The sequence below is a fragment of the Salmo salar genome, chromosome ssa01 (assembly GCF_905237065.1).
Source record: "Salmo salar chromosome ssa01, Ssal_v3.1, whole genome shotgun sequence".
Classification (NCBI taxonomy): Eukaryota; Metazoa; Chordata; class Actinopteri; order Salmoniformes; family Salmonidae; genus Salmo; species Salmo salar.
In genome coordinates, this window is record NC_059442.1 from 82918878 (window position 1) to 82936839 (window position 17962).

The window sequence follows — 17962 nt, forward strand, 5'->3', positions numbered from 1 at the left end:
ACCTGCTGGTAGCGAAATGAGTACAGACCACCCCCCAGGCAGTGGCCATGGTAGCCAAGGAAGCCCTGGGGTAGTACATAAGAAAGGGGGCCTCGACCCCAGGCGAAGGGTCCCCCACAACACCCAAATTCCCGGCGGCCACGGCCTGACAGCGCTGCGGCGCCTAGGGCGATGCGCCTAGGGGAGGGATCTCCTCTGGGCCCCGAAGGACAGGACGGTGATTGAATCAGAAGAGCAGGAGGAGGCGAGTTTGATAAGGACTCACCCCGCTCCTGTACAAAGGACCGAAGACAGCTTTTTAACAAAGTGACTTTTTAACATGTCCATGTCTTAAAAAATGTTTTACTTTTGTTAAATCATTTGTACACATTTTAAATGGCATTTACAGAATTGGATGTTTTACATAGAAAAGTGCTTTTATTTATGGTTTATTGGTTTTAACAACATGCACTTTTTAACTAATTTAAATGTAGTATTCAAATGCTGTTTTTATGCTTTTATGCCATTTTTATGTGTAAAAATGACATACAAAAATGTAAATGAGCTGTTTTAAAGGAAATGCGATAATAAAACTTTTCCAAAAGAAAAAAAAATGCTGTATATCTTAACTCTGGCTTGATTCAAATAGATGTTATATAACACTTCGCAAGACAGAATCATTTGACTTGCTGATGTGGACTGCAAACCAGGCGTTTCAGACTATTGCGTTTGGGTAAAACATGGCTGCCGTAGTATGGTAATGAGAAAGATAAATTATTTTCTATGATGAACTAATCACTTAGGCAGTCACTTGTTGAAGGCTACAGGACTGAAATCCATTGAATGCGACAAGCATGTCTCTGTCACTTGCAAACCTTAGTCATGGGTGGTACTGGTACCTCTAAAATTCACTCGAGAGGCACCCTGGGAATGCAAATAAGGCTTTACACCCTACAGTGTTAAAACAACACCCTAAAACGAGTTACTGTATCACCACAGGTGTTAATTCCCTAACACTGAGAAAGTGTAACAGCATCAGCTCTAATACATTTTTTATTTAAGTCAGAATACAACATCAGGTGAAATAAATCCACTCACCTACAAATTGGATTAGTTTAATCAAGATAGATAAATTATTCACTCTGGTGTTATGGACCAACACTCTTGGGGTGTTAGTTTATCTTCACTTTGAAAAGTGTTAGTTTAATACTATTTCGGTGGGTCACATACAATTACAATGAAAGTGGTCTGCATAGACTATGTGACTGACTGGCAACCTTTGACTTTGAGCTCAGGGAAAAGATCCTTGAACATTTAAACTAATGAATGTGCCCCCCGCATTCAATATGTACGGTTCCCAAAGCAAACACAGAAAAAGCACAGTGCCGTATATCGTCAATGGGGCTAGGACGGCATTTGAGGACAGAGTCAATGTGTGCACTCCAAATTGCACCCTATTCCCTTTATAGCGCACTGCTTTTGACCAGTGCACTATTGACCTGTGTTGATTTTCAGTGTGACATTTCTAGTGTTGATTCAGGGGTTAAATGCACTTTGTACGAGTAAAATGAACACTCAATGCTGTAAAATAACCCTGAGTATTGGGGTTAATAATCAGAGTTACTGTTTTACACTGTGGAGAGAAAAACTGTCCCATCAAAACCATACCCGTAATTATCATATTTCCCAGCATGCTCTACTGGAGGTAGATTTTTAAGGATTGTTTATAATGTCTGTGTTTTGCAAGTATATTGATTGATTTAGACATCTTATGCTACAAAAATATAAATAACACATTTTTCTAAACTAACCCAATCAATTAGTTTGATTTATTGCACTCATTACTGAAATGGTTTCTCCGGTTTAAACAGTTTAGGTAGTGTTATTTGTTTAATCAAGATTCTTAACCCTGACAACCATTCTGAATACAGGTTTTAGTTGAATAACTCTGTCTGGATTTTAATAAGAATTACATATCACTTTGCCTGACAGAATTATGTGACTAGCAGGCCTGATGTGGTCTGTAAACCAGGAGTTTCATAACAACACTTTGTTAGGGTAAAACTAGGCCATCAACTACTGTAGGCCAATAAGTAAGGTATTTTGATACATGTAATGTATTGTCATAGTTTCATTTACATTATTACATTCACCTATGTACTCATTTGTTGAAAATCACAAACCTTTAAAAGGAAAGAATTCAACAATGATGTATCTGTCACTAACAAATACAGTCATGGGAGGTAAACTCTACAATTTACTCAAAATGAAAAGGGAACTTGGGAAATATCCAAATTACACTTTACACCATAAATGATTTACTGTAACACTACAGGTGTTAATTTCTTAAACTGAAAAAGTGTATTGGTGCCAGTAAAGTGAGTCCAGTTTACTCTAAATCAAGTGTTATGTTTTACACTTAGGTGTTGCATATAACTCTACAGTAGAGCTATACAAACACCACAATTGAGTTCCTATGAAGACTTTAAGAGTTAAAGAGGGAACATTGCAACAGAGTAACATTTTTAACACTTTCAAAAGTGTTATTTGAACACCAGTTCTGTGGGACTCATATGTTCACTGAACATAGTGTGCATTTTACACTTTCAGATTTAGAAGTACACCATTGATTTTGCTGTGTGTAGGGGTTAGGGTGCTGTTTGGAACGTAGTGTCATACCAGTATTTCTCCCCTCCCAAATCTCAGAGACTTACAGCATCACATTCAGCAGTAGCAACTTCTTAGAAATGCCCCCACTTTAAATCTCCATGAATAGATTGGAGAACAGAGATTGGAGAAGGGCAGGCTAGATATAGCTTTAAATAATTAAGACCAATTCAGCTGAGAAATGAATATTGTTTATGTGAACGTTGGTGTCGTACAGGTATCTGGTTATCTATCAATTATACTGTAGATCTATGCCTCTAGTTATTCTAGTGACTGTCTGCATCCTAAATGGCAATAGCGCCAATAGGGCTCTAGTCATGCACTACAAAGGGAATAGGGTACCATTTTGAGAACACTTCTGTCAAATCTTTTGGGACGACATCATCCACATTCAATCCAATGGGGTCTCACTCAATCAAAACCTGCATCAGGAAATTCTCGAGATGAGGCACAACAATTCCCACCCCCTGCTGTGAACACGAAGTATTAATCTAAAATTGTACAAAACAACATTCTCCCTCTCACACTGAGAGGTCCAACAAATACCCGCAGCGAGCCATCCTCTCCCATCCCCTGCCATTGTTTTTTATAATCATTATTATTCTATACACTGCAGTGTTTTATATTACATTAGTTTTCCAGGCTATTGATTTCACTCAGAACAACATACATGTTTTAATGGATCATTAGGAAGGCCTTCTGTGGTTCCCGCAGAGTGTGTGGGGATGACTCTGCCCAAGGCTGCATTTGAGCAAATGTCAGAAAAACCAACGTGATATTCTCGGAATTGCATCAACGCTCAAAGAACGCTCAAAGAACACTCTCAGAACCCTCCTAACTCAGCCAATTCTAATCTGTGTCCCAAATGGCACCCTATTTCCTGTATAGGGCACTATTTTTAAACAGGGCTCTGGCTAAAAGTAGTACACTTTTATGGAATAGGGTGCCGTTTAGGACGTAGGGGCAATCAGCTCCTAACACAAACGGAGGAGACACAAAAACAGACTGACACAAACAATTTCTGTGATAGAGCCTCAATTAATCCACTGTCTTTTAGACGTTTGTGTTAATTGCAATTTAAACTTCCAGGGTTTGACAGTAAGTGAAATTCATTTTGTTGCTTTTAGGAACTCTCTGTCAAAGAGTATAATGATTGCCTTAACATAACGAGGAAAGCAAGCAGCATCCTTTTCTCTCTCACTATTTGCACTAAAAGGTCATACAATGTCAGTTTACGGAGTGGGTGAGGCAGGGCTGAGGGCTATATGGTGTGTGTATGTGGATGTGTGTGTGTCTATGTATGTGTGTGTGTGACTGGGTGTGTGACTGAGTGTTTGTCGGAGGGTGTATGGTGTAGTATTGGCCATTCCTCTGGGTCAGTATGAACTCAAACAGATCCCTAACTTGGTAACATTTTACATGGACACACACACAGAGAGACACATACACATACGCACACACATCAGGTTGTTCCCGGCCCATCCCTGCAGCTCTGAGGGGACTTCCCTAATACTGTCTCTCTGAATGGCTGTTTAATCAAGCACTGATTATTAACGCAAGTGTGGCAGAGCGATTGCACACACACACAAACACAGACTGACACAAACATGAATGCAACCATATACGCACTCACACACACACAAACCCAATCTTGTGTCCCCCGGTGTCCGCAAGCAGACAGGCAAACAGAGAGGATGACCTCTGTAATACTAAAGGACCCGTTCACTCCTCTCGCACTACTCTCTGGCTTTCAGTAGTATATGTTGTCTCACTTCTTTCATTCCTCTTTTTCTTATTTTATCTATCACTCTCTCTCTCTCTCTCTCTCGATCTCCAGTTTTTTAATCTCTTTTTCACTCTGTCCCCTCTCTCTCTCCCTCTCTTTCTTTCCTTTTTCATTCTATCCCGACCAAGGGAAAAAGAGGGAAGTAAAGGGGTGAAAAACAGAATGTCAATCTCTTTTTCCTCCCTGCTTCTTTATTTCCTGCTGTCCTCCGGCTCCCTGACAATGAATTAAACATCAGGTCGTCGGCTTGCTGCCGTGGCGATGCACGCCAAGCCAGACACTTTTGTATATGCAGAGAGGGATGTCATGCAAAAAATACTTGTTTCCTAACGGAGCAAAGGAGCGAGAAAACTGACAGGCGGAGAGAGTGTAGGAGAGCAGTGGATGGAGGGATGGAGGGAGGGAGGAAGTAGGAACGGTACGTTCGACCTCCACTCTATGTCCTCTGGATGCTCTCTTTTTTCTTTTTCTTTATATCTATTCTTTATTTATTTTTTGCTCCCACTCTCAACTTTTCTGTCTTTAAATCTCACCAGATTGGTTTTCTGGTCCTCGCTTCGTTTCAGCAGTCTCGTCTCATCTCGTCTAGTCCTGCTTTGGGTTCCGAGGCGCTCGCTGCGCCGCTACTACAAAGGTTTGCCTTCTCCACCCTGGTTACCAGTGTCAGCCAAACAACAGAAGAAAAAATCTACACTTCTCTCTTCCTCTACTTTTTTTCATATTTATTCTCTTTGACTTTTCTCCTCTGAGGGTAGCAGAGACTTGCTCTACAAGTCTGACAAAACTGCTCTGTAAAATATTATCAATGAACTGTTGGGAACTGTTAGAGTCCACTGGCATCTCATAAAGTTTAATTATAGAGAGAGTGAGTAAATTATACTGGACATTACCCAAATACAATCCAGAGAGAGAGAGAGAGAGAGAGAGGGAGAGAGATCCAGAGAGCTAAATGATGTCCTGAATTTTATCTCCAATAATTGACTGTCACCCTTAAATGGCAAGTTCCAGTTAAAAGGGATGATCCAATGAAAGGTTTTCTTGAAGCAAGATGTCGGATTATTATTATTAAAGTAATGATACAAACGGATATAAGGAAAAGACTGACCTCTCTCTCCTATTTTCCTATGTTATCCCCCTAATCTATTAAATATCTCACTCCTCTCTCTCTCTCTCTCTCTCTCTCTGCTCTTGCCCTTGTTCCCATAAACACTCTTAAGCCAGCACTAGGCCCTGGGCAGTGGAAGACAGACAGATGAATACAACGATCTCCGAGTCTCTGTCTGCCAGTGATAATGCTTAACAATGCTCTATGTGTGTGTGTGTGTGTGTGTGTGTGTGTGTGTGTGTGTGTGTGTGTGTGTGTGTGTGTGTGTGTGTGTGTTAGACCTCACAATTTATTCCCCATTTGCAGGTTGTGTGTGTGTGCTCGCTTTAGTGCGTGTGTGTGTGTGTGTTACCCGCTCTCCCTTACAATTCAATCCCGGTTTGCAGGTTTGTTTTCACAGAGCTGCAGCCAGAGTTTGGTTGATGAATGAAATGCTTTAAGGGAGGTGTCGGCAACGAGCACACTGGGACACTGCATCTCTCTCTCTCTCTCTCTCTCTCTCTCTCCTTATCTCTCTTCCTTTATCTCTCTCTCTCTTTCTCCATCACTCTCACTCTCTCATTTTCTCTCTGTCTACTTCCACTCTGTCCCTCTTAACCTTCTCTTTCTCTTTTTCTCTCTCTCTCCATCTCTGTACCTTTCTCTATCCCTCTTTCTCTCTCCATCGCTCTCACTCTCTGCTTCTATATTTCTCCTCCTTCACTTTGTCTCTCTCTAAGGCCTAGTGAGGGTGACTATGTCTGCATTACATGCCTCTCCTGTGAGATTCACCCCTTCATACCTGGGCTGGTACACATCTTACCTCTTAGAAGACCTATAGGAATCACAGTAACAGTAGGATTAAGACTGTAAAATGAACCCATGAGAACAATGGTATGTACTGAGGCATGTAATCCGTCCCTTGCATTGTTTCCTTAAACATCGTTTTTTTCTAAGTTCTAAAAGTTTACAGTTCGCTCAGATTTTCCAGAGAGGTTGGGAGCAGAATTCCCTTTGGGACCAAGGAACAACAATGTAAGCGTGCTATCTATACTCACATGAGGGGATACTATATTCATGTAGGCTTTCTGATCATGTGCATATTAAACATTGAAGCATCTGCTTTCTCAAACACCGTTATCTATTCCCCCCTGAAGCATTTGCAACAATAAGCACACAATTAAATAGTGCTAACACTAACACCCAGCAAGGTGGCGTGATACACACAGAGACTGTGTCCCAAATGGCACCGCATTATAGTGCACTACTTTTGACCAAAGCAGTTCACTATATAGGGAATAGGGTGCCATTTGGGATACACAAAGAGACTCCACAACACATTTGTTTTCATGTTTTAATTATTTAGCACCAAATCTGCTGATTAAAAGTCAGAGCATCGCCGAGCTGAGGTGTTTTCGTCGTTTGCTGGCGTTCCCCGAGCGCGTGCCGTCGCCAAGGCGAGATGAAGATCGCTAAACTAGTTCAAAACGACAACACAGAACACACGCACTGTTGGGTCGTTTTTGGTTTGTGTGTGTGTGTGTGTGTGTGTGTGTGTGTGTGTGTGTGTGTGTATCAGAGTCGATACTATTGGTAGATAGAGAGAGCAGCATCCAGCCCCAGCAGAGATTAGAATATTTATAGATTTTCTCTTTCACTCTTTCTTTCACCCTCTTTCCCTCCACGTTCCTTCCCTTTCTGTCTTTCTCTCTCTTTATACTCACCCTCTCTCTATATATATCAATCAATAAAGATAGATAGAGTGGTACCAAAATGAAGGGGAAAAGAAGGAGGGAAGCCTCTGCAGGGAAAACACTGCTTTGGAGCTAAGCCCTCCTTATCTGTTTAAAACCACTGAGCTTATTCTTGTCAAATCTTACATGGTAAGCCAATGAGCGCCAGAAAACAATAAACAACATCATTTTACAGATAGAGGCAGAGACAGAGATGAAGAGAGAGAGAGAGATCCACTGTCATCTGTTGGGAGATTAGGTTAATATGCTCGACTAGCGGCACTTCAGTTATTCAGATTAAAACCTGGCCAAGGCTTTGTCATCCTTCAACGAGCACCAGGCATAATAAGGCATTACCTTGGAAAAGATTAAGCTGCGATTAAGCAGATCGGATACAATAATAATATGTGATCACGTCAGCGCATGACGAGACAAAGCCGGGGAAGCTGTCGGATGTGAATGGTGTGAATAGTGGTTATACAATAAAACCATGAGACTGGGATTTCTCCTCACAGTAAAGTTAAGTCTTCATTTCTGCATCATCAAATGTGTGAGAAGCGAATTTAGAAGTGATTTCTGAAATGTTCTCATTCAAGAATGATCTATTGTTGTATTCATGGGTTCCAACTCCATCACTCAGTCACGTCATGCCGTTATTATGAACGTTCTAAAAACACCTCAGCCATAGTGGTTCCCAAAAGTCAAGTGGTGCCCAGTCATTCTGAACGGGGTCTAATGGTTGTTTTGTCCAAATTAGTTAGTTATCTAAATTCCAGTGCTGTCCCCTCAATCTTAGCTATAGCTAAGGTTAAACTGCATCTAAAGTAAATCTGGTGACATCACAAAAGGTTTTGATACAAATTATTTGCCTGAATTTGAAATGTCATTGTGATTCTAAGCCCCTATAACGCACTTCAGACAAAATCTTCATCAGCACCCATTGAGAATGCATTGAGTAGAAAGTTCAGAATGCATTGAGTAGAACGTTAAGAATGCATTGAATAGACCGTTCAGAATGTATTGAGTAGAGCGTTCAGAATGTATTGAGTAGAAGGTTCAGAATCTATTGAGTACAACTTTCAGAATGCATTGAGTAGAACGTTCAGAATGTATTGAGTTGAACATTACGAACACTTGGAGTAGAATGTTCAGAATGCATTGAGTAGAACGTTAAGAATGTATTGTGTAGAACGTTCAGAATGTATTGAGTAGAAAGTTAAGAATGTATTGTGTTGAATGTTCAGAATGCATTGAGTAGAACGTTAAGAATGTATTGTGTAGAACGTTCAGAATGTATTGAGTAGAAAGTTAAGAATGTATTGTGTTGAATGTTCAGAATGCATTGAGTAGAACGTTAAGAATGTATTGTGTAGAACGTTCAGAATGTATTGAGTAGAACGTTAAGAATGTATTGTGTAGAACGTTCAGAATGTATTGAGTAGAAAGTTCAGAATGTATTGAGTAGAACTTTAAGAATGTATTGAGTAAAACGTTCAGAATGTATTGAGTAGAACGTTCAGAATTTTGTGAGTAGAATGTTAACAATGCATTGAGTAGAACTTTAAGAATGCATTGAGTCGAATGTTCAGAATGCATTGAATAGAACATTCAGAACGTATTGAGTAGAAAGTTCAGAATGTATTGAGTAGAAAGTTCAGAATGTATTGAGTAGAACGTTCAGAATGTACTGAGTAGAACGTTCAGAATGTATTGAGTAGAACGTTCTGAATGTATTGAGTAGAACGTTCTGAATGTATTGAGTAGAAAGTTCAGAATGTATTGAGTAGAATGTTCTGAATGTATTGAGTAGAAAGTTCAGAATTCATTGAGTAGGACGTTCAGTTGAGATTCTTCACAACCATATGGTGACGCAACGTGCAATCCATGAATATATTCTGAACTTAGTGGAAAACGAACGTAAGACAACAGAAACAGAAGACCTTATATTGCTCATAGTGTTTCACTTTAACAACAACCAGAAAACATTTGTCCCTTCGGGGTTTGAACAAACCTTGATAGCTTTTATGCTGAAACGTCTTGGTTTTTGCAACAATACAAAACATTTTTTTTAACATACATGTCCCTCCGAAGACAGAGTGGCTGAACATCTTTTGTCGATATAGCTAGTTTGTTCTTCATTTCATGCACCTTGCTTGGACTGCGAAGTAGTGACTGTATGAAAACCCCAGAACACACTCTCACTTTGTCCCAATTGGCACCCTATTGCCTACATAGTGCACAACTTTTCACCAGCGCCTTATGGGCCCTGGTCAAAAGTAGTGCACTATGTAGGGAATAGGGTGCCATTTTGGACGCGGTCTCTGTGATGTGTTTAACAGACTGATAGCATTCAGCTCTTGGTTTTTGTATTCCCTCAGGCTTTAGACAAAGCAGGCCTGTAGCTCCTCTGTACTTTCTCTACGCTCTAAATGAGATTTCACAGCTGCACTGTGAGAGATGGAGAGCTAGCTGTAGGAAGCCTTTTGGGGATGGGGGTGTTTGGAGGGGGGTGGAGAGGGAAATCACAGGGTGAACTGAAGAGAATGCAGTGATGAGAGCCCTCAGACTTTCTTAGTGTCACTCTTTGACATGGATGAGGCTAGAGAGTATCTTCTTAGTGTCACTCTTTGACATGGATGAGGCTAGAGAGTATCTTCTTAATGTCACTGTCTTCTTAGGGTGTTTTCAAATATAGTCCTTTTTAAAAGAACCGATCTCAGTCTTCTTTAAAGTGAACTCTGGGGTAAAAATAAAGCAATATAACTCAGTTCTCTTTGTATTCACACTGCCCTTGCATTTGAATGAGGACTCAACTCTTTTGCCAGATCACTTCACCTATTTTCTGGACCGAGCAGGACCCGCTATAGGCATTAGTGACATAAGCGGTCGCTAAGAGCCCCCGGCCGCTAGATGCCCCCCCAACTGATAAAGATAAACAACTTGTCTGGGTTTCAACTTACTGTTGAGAGTTACAATAGTAGAATACACAAGGTGTAAGTTCGATATTTAGCTGTGCATCAACAGTTTCTCTCTTGTTTTGTCTTTCACTGACAGTAACTCAATTGGCAATGTCAACTAACAATTTTTTTATTGGTTAGTTAGTCTAGCCAGTTATCTAAACTTGTAGAAATCATGGCCGAATACTTACGTGCCCAGAGGCCCTGACCTCCAGGGGGCCCCCATTGATTTTGTTAGTCACTCACACTCAGATATTATTAACATGGCATAAGTAATGGCAAAATGGGTAGAATTGCAGGTAATTAGCTTTAAAACTGCTAAAATGGATCTCTGCCCCGTGTCAAAATGAGTAGAATTGCATGAAATTTGTTATAAACTTGTTAAATGTTATTTCTGCCCCATGGCAAAATGTGTAGAACTGCAGATAATGTGCTTTAAACTGCAAACATGAATCACTGCCCCATGGCAAAATAAGTAGAATAGCATGACATTTGTATAAAATTGCAACATTTTCTCTCCACCCAACTGCAAAAGATGTAGAACTTTAGAAAACTTGGAAAAATGTGTAGTATTGTAACGGCTCTCGTCGGAATGAGTGGACCAAAGCGCAGCGTGGAAAGTGTTCATGATTTTATTAGATCAACGAAACACTCAAATAAAGTAACAAAACGAAAAGCGAACAGTTCTGTCAGGTAACAGATAGTAAACAGAAAATAACTAACCACAAAATACAGGTGGGAAAAGGTTGCCGAAGTATGATTCCCAATCAATGACAACGATAGACAGCTGCCTCTGATTAGGAACCATACTCGGCCAAAAACAAAGAAATAGACAACATAGAATGCCTACCCCACATCACACCCTGACCTAACCAAATAGAGAAATAAAACGGCTCACTAAGGTCAGGGCGTGACAAGTATTTACTTGAAAACTTACATTTTTCTCTCCAAGGTCAAGAGGGGGGCCATACATGTATTTTGCCTGTTTGGCCTGAACCAAATCTCAATTAGGGCCCCCCAAATGCTAGAACCGGCCCTGGCCCCAAGCCCTCTTTGCATTCATATTAATTTGTTTAAAAAGAAACCAAGGTCTTTTTCCAACATTCACTCAACGCACTCAGTTTTTTTATAAAGTGCTGGAAAGCCATTCCATCAGAACATGTTATCAGACAGCTGTATATACCTACTTACATTTTGGAAGCAAATAGATTGCATTTGGTTAAAAAATAAGACATAATAATTGTAATCAGAAGATACCAATAATATTTCCATGTTAAAATTATGACTAACAGAATAAATAGCTGCATGTTAAATAATGGTGAAAATGTTTTTAAAAAATGTGAAAATGTTTCAACCAATGTAGGCTTTTAATTGATTTTGTACCCTATGTCGTGGTTCTCACCAAATATGGTGTTGTCATCACACGCTAATAAAACCCCACAAGTGAATAAACATCTTATGAAGCTCTCTTAGCCTATAGATCACATATTGCAAACAAATAATCTGAACTAAAAACTCTACACATATATTGTAATTTCTGTGCATCCTTGATAATCGCTAATCAATATCCAAAAACAGCACGTTCTTTTCTGCGTACCTGTATTTGGAGACACAGAGAGAGAGACACAGCTGCATGTGAGCTCTCACGTTTTTCAACATGTTTTTTACAAAATTATAGATTTGGAGTTAGATAAACTTGGATTTTTCGGCAGGGACATATGTATGATGCTATCCTCCACCTGCATGGCCTTCGCTCCAGATCAAAACTACAAACCTACAACCTAATTTTGGCCAAAACTAACCGGATAGATTACTGCTAACAAGGTTTCCTGTTTCCAAGCTATATGGAGGGTGCTCTTGCAAACAAACAACAGAGACCTGAGGACACCATCCAACATGGTACTGAATAAGTATTGTTTGGTCTAATGCTATTTTGAAAGCCAAGAAGAAAAATAAAAATATATATTTTTTTAAATAAAGTACAATACAATGATATATTTTACTTTATGGGGACTGAATGCTGAGTTAAGACTGCCAGGCTTGCTAGGACAGACCAGATACAACTTCAATTAGCACTGAGGTGTGAAGTGAAAGGTGTGTAGGCCTTTGGGCCCAACAAGTGGCAGGAGTCTTTGAAGCCTCCTCCTGCTGTTCAAAGACCATCCACTGGCATTTTCTACAAGAAATCTGCCTCCAGAAATAAAAGCTTATCCCAAGTGGGTGTGGCACCTACTCCTGTTGCCTGCTGCACTGCTGCTTGGATTCCACCTGGCAATCTGTTCACAATCTGCCCTGGCCTGTCTCCCCCTGTCTGGTACTCATACCCCCACCACACTCCCCCCTCTCTCCCGAGCTTTTGCTTGCCTCCAGCACACAGGCACTGTTAGGACGAGTGACTCTGAACTTACAATGGCTAGCCCAAAGTTGTTATATACACTACCATTTAAAAGTTTGGGGTCACTTAGAAATGTCCTTGTATTTGAAAGAAAAGCTATTTTTTTGTCCATTAAAATACCATCACATTGATAAAAAAATACAGAGTAGACATTGTTAATGTTGTAAATTACTATTGTAGCTGGAAATGGCAGATTTTTTTATGGAATATCTACATAGGCATACAGAGGCCATTATCAGCAATCATCACTCCTGTGTTCCAATGGCACATTGTGTTAGCTAATCCAAGTTTATCATTTTAAAAGGCTAATTCATTAGAAAACCCTTTTGCAATTATGTTAGCACTGATTAAAGAAGCAATAAAACTGGCCTTCTTTAGACTAGTTGAGTATCTGGAGCATCGGCGTTTGTGGGTTCGATTACAGGCTCAAAATGGCCAGAAACAAAGTACTATGTTCTGACACTTGTCAGTCTACTGTTGAAGCTATACTTTTATATATGTACATTTTTTATCCCAGCCCCCGTCCCCGCAGGAGGCCTTATGGAAGGCCGTCATTGTAAATAAGAATTTGTTCTTAACTGACTTACCTAGTTAAATAAAGGTTAAATAAGAACAAAAATAAAAAATCATCATCTACTCTCTTTTGTGGCACCAATGTGAGGGGTTATTGCAGGAGGAACTGTGTTGCTGTAGTCTAGTGTGTGGTGGCGAGAATAATGACAAGTGAACCTGGGTAGCTTTGTGTTCACACTGCCCTAAAAAAAGGGAACCAGAACAAGGTTTTCAAGCCACCCGAACTCAGACCACCTCTTGAGATGGTCTCACTTCGGTTTGCTTCGGGGGCTCTTTTGAGTGGCCTGAGTTCCTTTGGATTGTTCACACTAGACAAAAAATGTAATCAAATCAAACTTTATTTGTCACATGCGCCGTATACAGCAGGTATAGACCTTACAGTGAAATGCTTACTTACAAGCCCTTAACCAACAATGCAAATAGTCCGGGTAGAACCGCACTCAGTTCACAAAAATTGTCTGAAAGGGACCAAGTGTGAAAACATCCTTAGTCTCAGTCTTAGACATAGATGAGTGTGATGTTCAGTAAATAGGGCATCACTGACACTTTCATCGGATAACAACAGGGTGTCCTCAGATCCCAATGGATGAGGAGCATGATCAATTCCAATATTACTTGCATTTTATGCAGTGCTGTTAACAATATAAGAGTACAATTCAGTTGTGAAAAAATTACCAACAGACTAAAATCAAATCATTTAACCAGATGTTAAAGCCATTGTTTCACTGAAAGACCTAACGTGTATTGCACAATTTACAATACACTGTAAACCCCAAGGCATGTTTACTCAAATACTTATTGTAAGTTGAACTAAAAGTCAATGAAAAGTAAATATCACTTAAAATGTTTATGTGGTATTGACTGAAAACTAAATGAGAAGACACATCAAAAAAAGTTATGCTAACAAACGACCTTTTTGCCCAGCATGCTCTACTGCAGGTACAGTTGAAGTCGGACGTTTACATACACCTTAGCCAAATACATTTAAACTCAGTTTTTCACAATTCCTGACATTTAATCCTAGTAAAAATTCACCACTTTATTTTAAGAATGTGAAATGTCAGAATAATAGGAAGAAGGAATGATATATATGAGCTTTTATTTCATCACATACCAAGTGGGTGAGAAGTTTACATTCACTCAATTAGTACTTGGTAGCATTGCCTTTAAATTGTTTAACTTGGGTCAAACGTTTCGGGGAGCCTTCCAGAAGCTTCCCACGATATGTTGGATGAATATAGGCCCAATCCTCCCGACAGAGCTGGTGTAACTGAGTCAGGTTTATTGGCCTTCTTGCTCGCAAACGATTTTTCAGTTCTGCCCACACATTTTCTATGGGATTGAGGTCAGGGCTTTGTGATGGCCACTCCAATGCCTTGACTTTGTTGTCCTTAAGCCATTTTGCCACAACTTTGGAAGTATGCTTGGGGTCATTGTCCATTTGGAAGACCCATTTGCGACCAAGCTTTAACTTCCCGACTGACGTCTTGAAATGTTGCTTCAATATATCGTCACATAATTTTGCTTCCTCACGATGCCATCTATTTTGTGAAATGCACCGGTCCTTCCTGTAACAAAGCATCCCCACAACATGATGCTGCCACCCCCGTGCTTCACGGTTGGGATACTGTTCTTCGGCTTGCAAGTGTCCCCCTTTTTCCTCCAAACATAATAATGGTTGTTATGGCTAAACAGTTCTATTTTTGTTTTATCAGACCAGAGGACATTTCTCCAAAAAGTACGATCTTTGTCCCCATGTGCAGTCACAAACCGTAGTCTGGCTTTTTTATGGTGGTTTTGGAGCAGTGGCTTCTTCCTTGCTAAGTGGCCTTTCAGGTTATGTCGATATAGGACTTGTTTTACTGTGGATATGGATACTTTTGTACCTGTTTCCTCCAGCATCTTCACAAGGTCCTTTGCTGTTGTTCTGGGATTGATTTGCACTTTTCGCACCAAAGTACGTTCATCTCCAGGAGACAGAACGCGTCTCCTTCCTGAGCGGTATGACAGCTGCGTGGTCCCATGGTGTTTATACTTGCATACTATTGTTTGTACAGATGAACGTGGTACCTTCAGACATTTGGAAATTGCTCCCAAGGATGAACCAAACTTGTGGAGGTCTACAATGTTTTTTCTGAGGTCTTGGCTGATTTCTTTTGGTTTTCCCATTATGTCAAGCAAAGACACACTGAGTTTGAAGGTAGGCCTTGAAATACATCCACAGGTACACCTCCAATTGACTCAAATTATGGCAATTAGCCTATCAGAAGCTTCTAAAGCCATGACATCATTTTCTGGAATTTTCCAAGCTGTTTAAAGGCACAGTCAACCCAGTGTATGTAAACTTCTGACCCATTGGAATTGTGATACAGTGAATTATAAGTGAAATAATCTGTCTGTAAACAATTGTTGGAAAAATGACTTGTGCCATGCACAGAGTAGATGTCCTAACCGACTTGCCAAAACTATAGTTTGTTAACAAGAAATTTGTGGTGTGGTTGAAAAACAAGTTTTTATGACTCCAACCTAAGTGTATGTAAACTTCCGACTTCAACTGTAGATATTTTGGAATAGTTTTAAACATCTGTGTTTTTGTATGTACATTGAGCGATTGATTGATGCATCTTATGCTTCACAAATATAAATAACATACATTTTTCTTAACTAAAATCCTTTAGTCAGATTTTTTCTACCTGTTACTGAAATGATTGTTCCAGTTTATATTGTTCAGGTATTCTCCTCACGCTGTTTGTAATCCTGGCAATCATTATGAACGCAGGTTAAAAAAAAGACATATGTTGGATGTCCTTACGCTGGCTGGAGTCCAATAACAATTACACATCACTTTGCATGACAGCATAATGTGACATGCAGATAGGTTGCAATATTCTGGTCAATTTCCCAGGTTTTCCAGAATTCCAACCATGATTGTTTTGCCGGAATGTTACACCCCTTCTTGTGGGCCTGATGTGGCCTGTAAACCATGAGTTTCATGCCACTGTATGAGGGTAAAACTAGGCCTCAAAACAAGGCCTTGTGAGATACTGTATGTTGTTATAAAGAGTTTAAATATAATGATAATATTTGCCACAGGACTGAAAATGATCGAATTCAACAACCATGTCTCTGTCACTAACGAATACAGTCATTGGTCGTAACTCTACAATTCACTCGAAAAAGCAAGGCACACAGAGGAATTATATTGGAGGCATGGCTTAGTGGGGGCATTACTCAAAAATATAAAGCTGATACAACTCCAATCTGGACCCCCTACAGGGTCACAATTACAAAATCCAGTAACTGTAGTCAGATATATTAAGTGCAATGGGTTTCCTCAAATGTTTTGAGTAATGACAGCACATTGGGGTTTACGGTGTAGCCAACATCAGTGTTAGTGATCACACTTGAAGCCCTTCTTCAAGGCTCAGATGAAGGCGATTGTTTGTTTGTCAGATTTACGCAGCAACAGAGTGCTCCTATTTCTTTATTCTCCGTGATAGTCACCAGTGAAGTATCCTGGGGTAAGGAATGTGTTGGGGATTTTCAAGTCCCTCAGATGAGCACCTGACCCCCCCTTTTTCATTTAAGCTGGGCTGAAGCGCATTTGGGTATACCTTTTTTCCAACTTCCTGCTCTTGTCTGTGAAGCCTGCATTGAAACCTGTTCAGGTCTAGTGGTCTCTCTCTCTCCCTCTCTGTCTCTCCCTCCCTCCCATCTTTCTCTCTCTATCCACAGGCAGAAAATGACAGCGTCTCAGGCTCTACGGTCAGACGTAATGGAGGACATTAGAACAGCAGCAATTACCATGAACTGTCATTCTGTAATAGGAATTGAATTAGATCACTCACTCAGTCGAGAGAGGGAGACACAGAGAGGGAGAGAAGAGCGGAGGGACAGAGAGAGTGCAGGGGAGAGAGGGAGGGGGAGGGAAAGAAAAATTGGAGGGGAGGAAGGGTGAGAGAGAGAATGTGAGAGAGATTGAGCAAGACAGAGAGACAGAGAGACAGAGAGAGAGAGGTTACCACATTTCCTGGTGCATATTTAGCCTCTACTTCATTATAAAGCAGCAGCAAACTGGAACAGGGAGAATATAGAGGCAGTAAAATGGACTGGATAAACCCCAGCAAATCCATTTACTGTGCACAATTTCATTTCTACAACTCCAACAAAGATGAAGAAAAGGGGACCTCAGACTGCCGTACACACACGCGCGCTCACACATGCATACACACACACATACTTGTAGGCTAAAGGGATGAGGTGGGGGAGTAAGACAATCCTAAAGAAATGAGGTGGGGGAGTAGGACAATCCTAAAGAAGTGAGGTGGGGGAGTAGGGCAAGGCTAAAGGGATGAGGTGGGACAGTAGGGCAAGCCTAAAGGGATGAGGTGGGGGAGTAGGGCAAGGCTAAAGGGATGAGGTGGAGGAGTAGGGCAAGGCTAAAGGGATGAGGTGGGGGAGTAGGGCAAGGCTAAAGGGATGAGGTGGAGGAGTAGGGCAAGGCTAAAGGGATAAGGTGGGGGAGTAGGACAAGGCTAAAGGGATGAGGTGGGGGAGTAGGGCAAGGCTAAAGGGATGAGGTGGGGGAGTAGGACAAGGTTAAAGGGATGAGGTGGGGGAGTAGGACAAGGCTAAAGGGATGAGGTGGGGGAGTAGGGCAAGGCTAAAGGGATGAGGTGGGGAAGTAGGACAAGGCTAAAGGGATGAGGTGGGGGAGTAGGACAAAGGCTAAAGGAATGAGGTGGGGGAGTAGGGCAAGGCTAAAAGGATGAGGTGGGGAAGTAGGAC

At 40.8% G+C, this 17962-nt stretch overlaps 1 protein-coding gene across 4 annotated transcripts in view; it reads right to left on the reverse strand.

Moving 5' to 3' along the window:
- rbfox3a (RNA binding fox-1 homolog 3a) overlaps positions 1-17962 on the reverse strand; it is a 744884-nt gene that overhangs the window by 674176 nt on the left and 52746 nt on the right. The window lies entirely within an intron of this gene.